The sequence below is a fragment of the Ambystoma mexicanum genome, chromosome 3q (genome assembly GCF_040938575.1).
Source record: "Ambystoma mexicanum isolate Mex_15411 chromosome 3q, UKY_AmexF1_1, whole genome shotgun sequence".
In the NCBI taxonomy this organism is placed as follows: Eukaryota; Metazoa; Chordata; class Amphibia; order Caudata; family Ambystomatidae; genus Ambystoma; species Ambystoma mexicanum.
Genome location: NC_090926.1, coordinates 1,105,233,106 through 1,105,246,442, shown reverse-complemented (window position 1 = coordinate 1,105,246,442; position 13,337 = coordinate 1,105,233,106). Strand labels below are relative to the sequence as shown.

General features: G+C 39.5%; 6 non-coding genes across 6 annotated transcripts; all 6 read right to left on the bottom strand.

Annotated features, from left to right (window-relative positions):
• Positions 1 to 959: 959 nt before the first annotated feature.
• On the bottom strand, positions 960 to 1,032 carry TRNAR-CCG (transfer RNA arginine (anticodon CCG)). Its single transcript has one exon. It is a non-coding gene; the product is annotated as a tRNA-Arg (tRNA).
• A 1,968-nt stretch (positions 1,033 to 3,000) lies between these two features.
• Positions 3,001 to 3,076, bottom strand: TRNAR-CCG (transfer RNA arginine (anticodon CCG)). Its single transcript has one exon. It is a non-coding gene; the product is annotated as a tRNA-Arg (tRNA).
• A 1,963-nt stretch (positions 3,077 to 5,039) lies between these two features.
• On the bottom strand, positions 5,040 to 5,115 carry TRNAR-CCG (transfer RNA arginine (anticodon CCG)). The gene has a single exon. It is a non-coding gene; the product is annotated as a tRNA-Arg (tRNA).
• Positions 5,116 to 7,079: 1,964 nt separating this feature from the next.
• On the bottom strand, positions 7,080 to 7,152 carry TRNAR-CCG (transfer RNA arginine (anticodon CCG)). The gene has a single exon. It is a non-coding gene; the product is annotated as a tRNA-Arg (tRNA).
• A 3,999-nt stretch (positions 7,153 to 11,151) lies between these two features.
• On the bottom strand, positions 11,152 to 11,224 carry TRNAR-CCG (transfer RNA arginine (anticodon CCG)). The gene has a single exon. It is a non-coding gene; the product is annotated as a tRNA-Arg (tRNA).
• A 1,967-nt stretch (positions 11,225 to 13,191) lies between these two features.
• Positions 13,192 to 13,264, bottom strand: TRNAR-CCG (transfer RNA arginine (anticodon CCG)). Its single transcript has one exon. It is a non-coding gene; the product is annotated as a tRNA-Arg (tRNA).
• Between the last annotated feature and the right edge of the window lie 73 nt (positions 13,265 to 13,337).

The window sequence follows — 13,337 nt, the reverse complement described above, 5'->3', positions numbered from 1 at the left end:
CACTGCAAGTTTTGAATGGTGCAGGTTTTGTGGACTTTTCTAAATAAAATGCATTACATTTGAATTCATCACTTTTCTTCCGGTTTTATCATGTTTATGTATTCCTAGTACACTAGTGTCGATTGGTCACTAAAAAGAGCACAACAGGATTCTATTCTACAGTACGGACCGTTGTCTTTCTCAATTGCTCCGATTCCATAATGGCAACAGTGCCGAGCAACAAGGGTACTTAACTGTGCAATCAATTCAAGAAAGTAGTTTCAACTCAGTGTCCACTTTCTGCAGAGACACTGGCAATAGGGCTAATTCGGGTGCTCTTACAGCAGGCTTCATTCTCATAAGACTATATTTTCTACTGCTAGTATTCTTGCAGAGGAAGGTGCTGTTCAGTAACATGTGAGTGCAGTGCAGCTCTATAAAAGGATGATCTACAATCCAGGGATACTACCCAACCAAGAGGACTTCCTGTAACATTCCACTACAGAGACAATCCCTTAAGAGAAACTTTTTCACTGCAGAGATTCTCACTGAGGAAAATGATTCTCAGTGACATGTCACTGCAAGGAGGCTAGCTTAGGAGGATTCTCTTCACAGTTGAGATGGCACCTGAGGAAGACACTTTTCAGCAATTGGTGGCTACAGGGGAGCTCACTTAAGAGTAACATCTTAAATGCTGGGGCCCTCATAAGGAATTGAATGAGCAGTATATGTTTCTCTGCTGCTATACTCCCTGAGAAGCAAAATATTAAGTGATATGTCACAGTTGCAAGGCAGCTCTATGAAGACAGGACAAGATTCACGTGTCTTTACTGCATAGTGTCGCGGTAATACATCAGTATTGACAAGGTGAATGAAATGAGTGTGATGATTTTCATTGATGAGACCTTTTAATCATCTTTATGTTAATATATGTTGAAATTCGTTCATATTTAATTAAGATCAAAATTAAAAATAACTGACGACCCAGGTGGGACTTAAACCCACAATCCCCAGCTTCGGAGGCTGATGCCTTATCCATTAGGCCACAGGGCCACTTGATAGAAAAGCACTGATCTGACCATAATAGACCAACTGAACACCAATTCAAACACAGAATAAACACCCCATGGCAAAAACAACAAAAACATGAAAAAAAACCACAGTCAACATGTAGAGCAAGTCTGTGAGTTTGGAAAACACACCTTGCATATGAAGGTCCAGTGAGCGAAGGTAAAGAAAGGAACAACTCCTGCAACACAAACCCTTCCGCAATTCATATTGAACACTTTTGATTGAAGAGAGTATACAGTGCGGTGGTTGCTACTCCTCGCCATCCTTATTTATAGTATTTTGATTTATATGCACTGAAATAGCTTTTAGTTTGGCTTCTGATGTTTTGTCTTCTAAAAAATGTATTTGTATGTACTGGTACTTTCTACAGATGGAAATGAAGATGAACTCAAAATAGGGACAAATAGTCCTGACATACACCAATCCTTAGCAACTGCTTTGGATTGGCCAAATGCGTAAATTCGATGCACTGTGTGTTATATTCTTGGCATTCGCACTTTACAAAATTTAAGAATTGCTGTAAGATTTTTCCATTATGGACACTATTCTAGAGTTCCAGCATTTTTCTTACTCTGTCTCAAAAATTGATGATTTCTACAAACTAGATTTCTTGCCTGGCATATTTTCATTTCACCTGACATCTCTGACTTCCTATCTGTGGTGATCACTGTCTCACGGCCACCCACTTGGTAAAGATAATAACTAGGAGGTCATTGACTTAGTGATAATGTATTCATTGTCTCTAATGATGACTTCTATGATGCCCTCACACTGCAATGCCCTCTTCTAGGTTGGAACATCCTTGCTAACTTGCTTGACTTTTCAAGTAATCCTTCACCTGTTGAAGCCAGATATTTTCCGAAACATGTGTCACAGAGTCTCATGGGCATGACACTTGACACAATATCCATCTTGAGCACCAGATTTTTTGTGATTTTCATGTCTTACCTATTCATTTCCTTTGACATAGTTTCAGATCCTCTTATTAATCACTCACTGCAAGTTTTGAATGGTGCAGGTTTTGTGGACTTTTCTAAATAAAATGCATTACATTTGAATTCATCACTTTTCTTCCTGTTTTATCATGTTTATGTATTCCTGGTACACTGGTGTCGATTGGTCACTAAAAAGAGCACAACAGGATTCTATTCTACAGTACGGACCGTTGTCTTTCTCAATCGCTCCGATTCCATAATGGCAACAGTGCCGAGCAACAAGGGTACTTAACTGTGCAATCAATTCAAGAAAGTAGTTTCAACTCAGTGTCCACTTTCTGCAGAGACACTGGCAATAGGGCTATTTCGGGTGCTCTTACAGCAGGCTTCATTCTCATAAGACTATATTTTCTAATGCTAGTATTCTTGCAGAGGAAGGTGCTGTTCAGTAACATGTGAGTGCAGTGCAGCTCTATAAAAGGATGATCTACAATCCAGGGACACGACCCAACCAAGAGGACTTCCTGTAACATTCCACGACAGAGACAATCCCTTAAGAGAAACTTTTTCACTGCAGAGATTCTCACTGAGGAAAATGATTCTCAGTGCCAAAACACTGCAAGGAGGCTAGCTTAGGAGGATTCTCTTCACAGTTGAGATGGCACCTGAGGAAGACACTTTTCAGCAATTGGTGGCTACAGGGGAGCTCACTTAAGAGTAACATCTTAAATGCTGGGGCCCTCATAAGGAATTGAATTAGCAGTATCTGTTTCTCTGCTGCTATACTCCCTGAGAAGCAAAATATTAAGTGATATGTCACAGTTGCAAGGCAGCTCTATGAAGACAGGACAAGATTCACGTGTCTTTACTGCATAGTGTTGCGGTAATACATCAGTATTGACAAGGTGAATGAAATGAGTGTGATGATTTTCATTGATGAGACCTTTTAATCATCTTTATGTTAATATATGTTGAAATTCGTTCATATTTAATTAAGATCAAAATTAAAAATAATTGACTACCCAGGTGGGACTTGAACCCACAATCCCCAGCTTCGGAGGCTGACGCCTTATCCATTAGGCCACAGGGCCACTTGATGGAAAAGCACTGATCTGACCATAATAGACCAACTGAACACCAATTCACACACAGAATAAACACCCCATGGCAAAAACAACAAAAACATGAAAAAAAACACAGTCAACGTGTCAAGCAAGTCTGTGAGTTTGGAAAACACACCTTGCATATGATGGTCCAGTGAGCGAAGGTAAAGAAAGGAACAACTCCTGCAACACAAACCCTTCCGCAATTCATATTGAACACTTTTGATTGAAGAGAGTATACAGTGCGGTGGTTGCTACTCCTCGCCATCCTTATTTATAGTATTTTGATTTATATGCACTGAAATAGCTTTTAGTTTGGCTTCTGATGTTTTGTCTTCTAAAAAATTTGTATGTACTGGTACTTTCTACAGATGGAAATGAAGATGAACTCAAAATAGGGACAAATAGTCCTGACATACACCAATCCTTAGCAACTGCTTTGGATTGGCCAAATGCGTAAATTCGATGCACTGTGTGTTATATTCTTGGCATTCGCACTTTACAAAATTTAAGAATTGCTGTAAGATTTTTCCATTATGGACACTATTCTAGAGTTCCAGCATTTTTCTTACTCTGTCTCAAAAATTGATGATTTCTACAAACTAGATTTCTTGCCTGGCATATTTTCATTTCACCTGACATCTCTGACTTCCTATCTGTGGTGATCACTGTCTCACGGCCACCCACTTGGTAAAGATAATAACTAGGAGGTCATTGACTTAGTGATAATGTATTCATTGTCTCTAATGATGACTTCTATGATGCCCTCACACTGCAATGCCCTCTTCTAGGTTGGAACATCCTTGCTAACTTGCTTGACTTTTCAAGTAATCCTTCACCTGTTGAAGCCAGATATTTTCCGAAACATGTGTCACAGAGTCTCATGGGCATGACACTTGACACAATATCCATCTTGAGCACCAGATTTTTTGTGATTTTCATGTCTTACCTATTCATTTCCTTTGACATAGTTTCAGATCCTCTTATTAATCACTCACTGCAAGTTTTGAATGGTGCAGGTTTTGTGGACTTTTCTAAATAAAATGCATTACATTTGAATTCATCACTTTTCTTCCTGTTTTATCATGTTTATGTATTCCTGGTACACTGGTGTCGATTGGTCACTAAAAAGAGCACAACAGGATTCTATTCTACAGTACGGACCGTTGTCTTTCTCAATCGCTCCGATTCCATAATGGCAACAGTGCCGAGCAACAAGGGTACTTAACTGTGCAATCAATTCAAGAAAGTAGTTTCAACTCAGTGTCCACTTTCTGCAGAGACACTGGCAATAGGGCTATTTCGGGTGCTCTTACAGCAGGCTTCATTCTCATAAGACTATATTTTCTAATGCTAGTATTCTTGCAGAGGAAGGTGCTGTTCAGTAACATGTGAGTGCAGTGCAGCTCTATAAAAGGATGATCTACAATACAGGGACACTACCCAACCAAGAGGACTTCCTGTAACATTCCACGACAGAGACAATCCCTTAAGAGAAACTTTTTCACTGCAGAGATTCTCACTGAGGAAAATGATTCTCAGTGCCAAAACACTGCAAGGAGGCTAGCTTAGGAGGATTCTCTTCACAGTTGAGATGGCACCTGAGGAAGACACTTTTCAGCAATTGGTGGCTACAGGGGAGCTCACTTAAGAGTAACATCTTAAATGCTGGGGCCCTCATAAGGAATTGAATTAGCAGTATCTGTTTCTCTGCTGCTATACTCCCTGAGAAGCAAAATATTAAGTGATATGTCACAGTTGCAAGGCAGCTCTATGAAGACAGGACAAGATTCACGTGTCTTTACTGCATAGTGTCGCGGTAATACATCAGTATTGACAAGGTGAATGAAATGAGTGTGATGATTTTCATTGATGAGACCTTTTAATCATCTTTATGTTAATATATGTTGAAATTCGTTCATATTTAATTAAGATCAAAATTAAAAATAATTGACTACCCAGGTGGGACTTGAACCCACAATCCCCAGCTTCGGAGGCTGACGCCTTATCCATTAGGCCACAGGGCCACTTGATGGAAAAGCACTGATCTGACCATAATAGACCAGCTGAACACCAATTCACACACAGAATAAACACCCCATGGCAAAAACAACAAAAACATGAAAAAAACACAGTCAACATGTAAAGCAAGTCTGTGAGTTTGGAAAACACACCTTGCATATGATGGTCCAGTGAGCGAAGGTAAAGAAAGGAACAACTCCTGCAACACAAACCCTTCCGCAATTCATATTGAACACTTTTGATTGAAGAGAGTATACAGTGCGGTGGTTGCTACTCCTCGCCATCCTTATTTATAGTATTTTGATTTATATGCACTGAAATAGCTTTTAGTTCGGCTTCTGATGTTTTGTCTTCTAAAAAATGTGTATATACTGGTACTTTCTACAGATGGAAATGAAGATGAACTCAAAATAGGGACAAATAGTCCTGACATGCACCAATCCTTAGCAACTGCTTTGGATTGGCCAAATGCGTAAATTCGATGCACTGTGTGTTATATTCTTGGCATTCGCACTTTACAAAATTTAAGAATTGCTGTAAGATTTTTCCATTATGGACACTATTCTAGAGTTCCAGCATTTTTCTTACTCTGTCTCAAAAATTGATGATTTCTACAAACTAGATTTCTTGCCTGGCATATTTTCATTTCACCTGACATCTCTGACTTCCTATCTGTGGTGATCACTGTCTCACGGCCACCCACTTGGTAAAGATAATAACTAAGAGGTCATTGACTTAGTGATAATGTATTCATTGTCTCTAATGATGACTTCTATGATGCCCTCACACTGCAATGCCCTCTTCTAGGTTGGAACATCCTTGCTAACTTGCTTGCCTTTTCAAGTAATCCTTCACCTGTTGAAGCCAGATATTTTCCGAAACATGTGTCACAGAGTCTCATGGGCATGACACTTGACACAATATCCATCTTGAGCACCAGATTTTTTGTGATTTTCATGTCTTACCTATTCATTTCCTTTGACATAGTTTCAGATCCTCTTATTAATCACTCACTGCAAGTTTTGAATGGTGCAGGTTTTGTGGACTTTTCTAAATAAAATGCATTACATTTGAATTCATCACTTTTCTTCCGGTTTTATCATGTTTATGTATTCCTAGTACACTAGTGTCGATTGGTCACTAAAAAGAGCACAACAGGATTCTATCTACAGTACGGACCGTTGTCTTTCTCAATTGCTCCGATTCCATAATGGCAACAGTGCCGAGCAACAAGGGTACTTAACTGTGCAATCAATTCAAGAAAGTAGTTTCAACTCAGTGTCCACTTTCTGCAGAGACACTGGCAATAGGGCTATTTCGGGTGCTCTTACAGCAGGCTTCATTCTCATAAGACTATATTTTCTACTGCTAGTATTCTTGCAGAGGAAGGTGCTGTTCAGTAACATGTGAGTGCAGTGCAGCTCTATAAAAGGATGATCTACAATCCAGGGACACTACCCAACCAAGAGGACTTCCTGTAACATTCCACTACAGAGACAATCCCTTAAGAGAAACTTTTTCACTGCAAAGATTCTCACTGAGGAAAATGATTCTCAGTGCCAAAACACTGCAAGGAGGCTAGCTTAGGAGGATTCTCTTCACAGTTGAGATGGCACCTGAGGAAGACACTTTTCAGCAATTGGTGGCTACAGGGGAGCTCACTTAAGAGTAACATCTTAAATGCTGGGGCCCTCATAAGGAATTGAATGAGCAGTATATGTTTCTCTGCTGCTATACTCCCTGAGAAGCAAAATATTAAGTGATATGTCACAGTTGCAAGGCAGCTCTATGAAGACAGGACAAGATTCACGTGTCTTTACTGCATAGTGTCGCGGTAATACATCAGTATTGACAAGGTGAATGAAATGAGTGTGATGATTTTCATTGATGAGACCTTTTAATCATCTTTATGTTAATATATGTTGAAATTCGTTCATATTTAATTAAGATCAAAATTAAAAATAATTGACGACCCAGGTGGGACTTGAACCCACAATCCCCAGCTCCGGAGGCTGATGCCTTATCCATTAGGCCACAGGACCACTTGATAGAAAAGCACTGATCTGACCATAATAGACCAACTGAACACCAATTCAAACACAGAATAAACACCCCATGGCAAAAACAACAAAAACATGAAAAAAAAACACAGTCAACATGTAGAGCAAGTCTGTGAGTTTGGAAAACACACCTTGCATATGAAGGTCCAGTGAGCGAAGGTAAAGAAAGGAACAACTCCTGCAACACAAACCCTTCCGCAATTCATATTGAACACTTTTGATTGAAGAGAGTATACAGTGCGGTGGTTGCTACTCCTCGCCATCCTTATTTATAGTATTTTGATTTATATGCACTGAAATAGCTTTTAGTTTGGCTTCTGATGTTTTGTCTTCTAAAAAATGTGTATGTACTGGTACTTTCTACAGATGGAAATGAAGATGAACTCAAAATAGGGACAAATAGTCCTGACATACACCAATCCTTAGCAACTGCTTTGGATTGGCCAAATGCGTAAATTCGATGCACTGTGTGTTATATTCTTGGCATTCGCACTTTACAAAATTTAAGAATTGCTGTAAGATTTTTCCATTATGGACACTATTCTAGAGTTCCAGCATTTTTCTTACTCTGTCTCAAAAATTGATGATTTCTACAAACTAGATTTCTTGCCTGGCATATTTTCATTTCACCTGACATCTCTGACTTCCTATCTGTGGTGATCACTGTCTCACGGCCACCCACTTGGTAAAGATAATAACTAGGAGGTCATTGACTTAGTGATAATGTATTCATTGTCTCTAATGATGACTTCTATGATGCCCTCACACTGCAATGCCCTCTTCTAGGTTGGAACATCCTTGCTAACTTGCTTGACTTTTCAAGTAATCCTTCACCTGTTGAAGCCAGATATTTTCCGAAACATGTGTCACAGAGTCTCATGGGCATGACACTTGACACAATATCCATCTTGAGCACCAGATTTTTTGTGATTTTCATGTCTTACCTATTCATTTCCTTTGACATAGTTTCAGATCCTCTTATTAATCACTCACTGCAAGTTTTGAATGGTGCAGGTTTTGTGGACTTTTCTAAATAAAATGCATTACATTTGAATTCATCACTTTTCTTCCTGTTTTATCATGTTTATGTATTCCTGGTACACTGGTGTCGATTGGTCACTAAAAAGAGCACAACAGGATTCTATTCTACAGTACGGACCGTTGTCTTTCTCAATCGCTCCGATTCCATAATGGCAACAGTGCCGAGCAACAAGGGTACTTAACTGTGCAATCAATTCAAGAAAGTAGTTTCAACTCAGTGTCCACTTTCTGCAGAGACACTGGCAATAGGGCTATTTCGGGTGCTCTTACAGCAGGCTTCATTCTCATAAGACTATATTTTCTACTGCTAGTATTCTTGCAGAGGAAGGTGCTGTTCAGTAACATGTGAGTGCAGTGCAGCTCTATAAAAGGATGATCTACAATCCAGGGACACTACCCAACCAAGAGGACTTCCTGTAACATTCCACGACAGAGACAATCCCTTAAGAGAAACTTTTTCACTGCAGAGATTCTCACTGAGGAAAATGATTCTCAGTGCAATGTCACTGCAAGGAGGCTAGCTTAGGAGGATTCTCTTCACAGTTGAGATGGCACCTGAGGAAGACACTTTTCAGCAATTGGTGGCTACAGGGGAGCTCACTTAAGAGTAACATCTTAAATGCTGGGGCCCTCATAAGGAATTGAATGAGCAGTATATGTTTCTCTGCTGCTATACTCCCTGAGAAGCAAAATATTAAGTGATATGTCACAGTTGCAAGGCAGCTCTATGAAGACAGGACAAGATTCACGTGTCTTTACTGCATAGTGTCGCGGTAATACATCAGTATTGACAAGGTGAATGAGATGAGTGTGATGATTTTCATTGATGAGACCTTTTAATCATCTTTATGTTAATATATGTTGAAATTCGTTCATATTTAATTAAGATCAAAATTAAAAATAATTGACGACCCAGGTGGGACTTGAACCCACAATCCCCAGGCTGATGCCTTATCCATTAGGCCACAGGGCCACTTGATAGAAAAGCACTGATCTGACCATAATAGACCAACTGAACACCAATTCAAACACAGAATAAACACCCCATGGCAAAAACAACAAAAACATGAAAAAAAAACAAAGTCAACATGTAGAGCAAGTCTGTGAGTTTGGAAAACACACCTTGCATATGAAGGTCCAGTGAGCGAAGGTAAAGAAAGGAACAACTCCTGCAACACAAACCCTTCCGCAATTCATATTGAACACTTTTGATTGAAGAGAGTATACAGTGCGGTGGTTGCTACTCCTCGCCATCCTTATTTATAGTATTTTGATTTATATGCACTGAAATAGCTTTTAGTTTGGCTTCTGATGTTTTGTCTTCTAAAAAATTTGTATGTACTGGTACTTTCTACAGATGGAAATGAAGATGAACTCAAAATAGGGACAAATAGTCCTGACATACACCAATCCTTAGCAACTGCTTTGGATTGGCCAAATGCGTAAATTCGATGCACTGTGTGTTATATTCTTGGCATTCGCACTTTACAAAATTTAAGAATTGCTGTAAGATTTTTCCATTATGGACACTATTCTAGAGTTCCAGCATTTTTCTTACTCTGTCTCAAAAATTGATGATTTCTACAAACTAGATTTCTTGCCTGGCATATTTTCATTTCACCTGACATCTCTGACTTCCTATCTGTGGTGATCACTGTCTCACGGCCACCCACTTGGTAAAGATAATAACTAGGAGATCATTGACTTCGTGATAATGTATTCATTGTCTCTAATGATGACTTCTATGATGCCCTCACACTGCAATGCCCTCTTCTAGGTTGGAACATCCTTGCTAACTTGCTTGACTTTTCAAGTAATCCTTCACCTGTTGAAGCCAGATATTTTCCGAAACATGTGTCACAGAGTCTCATGGGCATGACACTTGACACAATATCCATCTTGAGCACCAGATTTTTTGTGATTTTCATGTCTTACCTATTCATTTCCTTTGACATAGTTTCAGATCCTCTTATTAATCACTCACTGCAAGTTTTGAATGGTGCAGGTTTTGTGGACTTTTCTAAATAAAATGCATTACATTTGAATTCATCACTTTTCTTCCTGTTTTATCATGTTTATGTATTCCTGGTACACTGGTGTCGATTGGTCACTAAAAAGAGCACAACAGGATTCTATTCTACAGTACGGACCGTTATCTTTCTCAATCGCTCCGATTCCATAATGGCAACAGTGCCGAGCAACAAGGGTACTTAACTGTGCAATCAATTCAAGAAAGTAGTTTCAACTCAGTGTCCACTTTCTGCAGAGACACTGGCAGTAGGGCTATTTCGGGTGCTCTTACAGCGGGCTTCATTCTCATAAGACTATATTTTCTACTGCTAGTATTCTTGCAGACGAAGGTGCTGTTCAGTAACATGTGAGTGCAGTGCAGCTCTATAAAAGGATGATCTACAATCCAGGGACACTACCCAACCAAGAGGACTTCCTGTAACATTCCACGACAGAGACAATCCCTTAAGAGAAACTTTTTCACTGCAGAGATTCTCACTGAGGAAAATGATTCTCAGTGCAATGTCACTGCAAGGAGGCTAGCTTAGGAGGATTCTCTTCACAGTTGAGATGGCACCTGAGGAAGACACTTTTCAGCAATTGGTGGCTACAGGGGAGCTCACTTAAGAGTAACATCTTAAATGCTGGGGCCCTCATAAGGAATTGAATGAGCAGTATATGTTTCTCTGCTGCTATACTCCCTGAGAAGCAAAATATTAAGTGATATGTCACAGTTGCAAGGCAGCTCTATGAAGACAGGACAAGATTCACGTGTCTTTACTGCATAGTGTCGCGGTAATACATCAGTATTGACAAGGTGAATGAAATGAGTGTGATGATTTTCATTGATGAGACCTTTTAATCATCTTTATGTTAATATATGTTGAAATTCGTTCATATTTAATTAAGATCAAAATTAAAAATAATTGACGACCCAGGTGGGACTTGAACCCACAATCCCCAGCTTCGGAGGCTGATGCCTTATCCATTAGGCCACAGGACCACTTGATAGAAAAGCACTGATCTGACCATAATAGACCAACTGAACACCAATTCAAACACAGAATAAACACCCCATGGCAAAAACAACAAAAACATGAAAAAAAAACACAGTCAACATGTAGAGCAAGTCTGTGAGTTTGGAAAACACACCTTGCATATGAAGGTCCAGTGAGCGAAGGTAAAGAAAGGAACAACTCCTGCAACACAAACCCTTCCGCAATTCATATTGAACACTTTTGATTGAAGAGAGTATACAGTGCGGTGGTTGCTACTCCTCGCCATCCTTATTTATAGTATTTTGATTTATATGCACTGAAATAGCTTTTAGTTTGGCTTCTGATGTTTTGTCTTCTAAAAAATTTGTATGTACTGGTACTTTCTACAGATGGAAATGAAGATGAACTCAAAATAGGGACAAATAGTCCTGACATACACCAATCCTTAGCAACTGCTTTGGATTGGCCAAATGCGTAAATTCGATGCACTGTGTGTTATATTCTTGGCATTCGCACTTTACAAAATTTAAGAATTGCTGTAAGATTTTTCCATTATGGACACTATTCTAGAGTTCCAGCATTTTTCTTACTCTGTCTCAAAAATTGATGATTTCTACAAACTAGATTTCTTGCCTGGCATATTTTCATTTCACCTGACATCTCTGACTTCCTATCTGTGGTGATCACTGTCTCACGGCCACCCACTTGGTAAAGATAATAACTAGGAGGTCATTGACTTAGTGATAATGTATTCATTGTCTCTAATGATGACTTCTATGATGCCCTCACACTGCAATGCCCTCTTCTAGGTTGGAACATCCTTGCTAACTTGCTTGACTTTTCAAGTAATCCTTCACCTGTTGAAGCCAGATATTTTCCGAAACATGTGTCACAGAGTCTCATGGGCATGACACTTGACACAATATCCATCTTGAGCACCAGATTTTTTGTGATTTTCATGTCTTACCTATTCATTTCCTTTGACATAGTTTCAGATCCTCTTATTAATCACTCACTGCAAGTTTTGAATGGTGCAGGTTTTGTGGACTTTTCTAAATAAAATGCATTACATTTGAATTCATCACTTTTCTTCCGGTTTTATCATGTTTATGTATTCCTGGTACACTGGTGTCGATTGGTCACTAAAAAGAGCACAACAGGATTCTATTCTACAGTACGGACCGTTGTCTTTCTCAATCGCTCCGATTCCATAATGGCAACAGTGCCGAGCAACAAGGGTACTTAACTGTGCAATCAATTCAAGAAAGTAGTTTCAACTCAGTGTCCACTTTCTGCAGAGACACTGGCAGTAGGGCTATTTCGGGTGCTCTTACAGCAGGCTTCATTCTCATAAGACTATATTTTCTACTGCTAGTATTCTTGCAGAGGAAGGTGCTGTTCAGTAACATGTGAGTGCAGTGCAGCTCTATAAAAGGATGATCTACAATCCAGGGACACTACCCAACCAAGAGGACTTCCTGTAACATTCCACGACAGAGACAATCCCTTAAGAGAAACTTTTTCACTGCAGAGATTCTCACTGAGGAAAATGATTCTCAGTGCCATGTCACTGCAAGGAGGCTAGCTTAGGAGGATTCTCTTCACAGTTGAGATGGCACCTGAGGAAGACACTTTTCAGCAATTGGTGGCTACAGGGGAGCTCACTTAAGAGTAACATCTTAAATGCTGGGGCCCTCATAAGGAATTGAATTAGCAGTATCTGTTTCTCTGCTGCTATACTCCCTGAGAAGCAAAATATTAAGTGATATGTCACAGTTGCAAGGCAGCTCTATGAAGACAGGACAAGATTCAAGTGTCTTTACTGCATAGTGTCGCGGTAATACATCAGTATTGACAAGGTGAATGAAATGAGTGTGATGATTTTCATTGATGAGACCTTTTAATCATCTTTATGTTAATATATGTTGAAATTCGTTCATATTTAATTAAGATCAAAATTAAAAATAATTGACGACCCAGGTGGGACTTGAACCCACAATCCCCAGCTTCGGAGGTTGATGCCTTATCCATTAGGCCACAGGGTCACTTGAGGAAAAAGCACTGATCTGACCATAATAGTCCAGCTGAACACCAATTCACACACAGAATAAACACCCC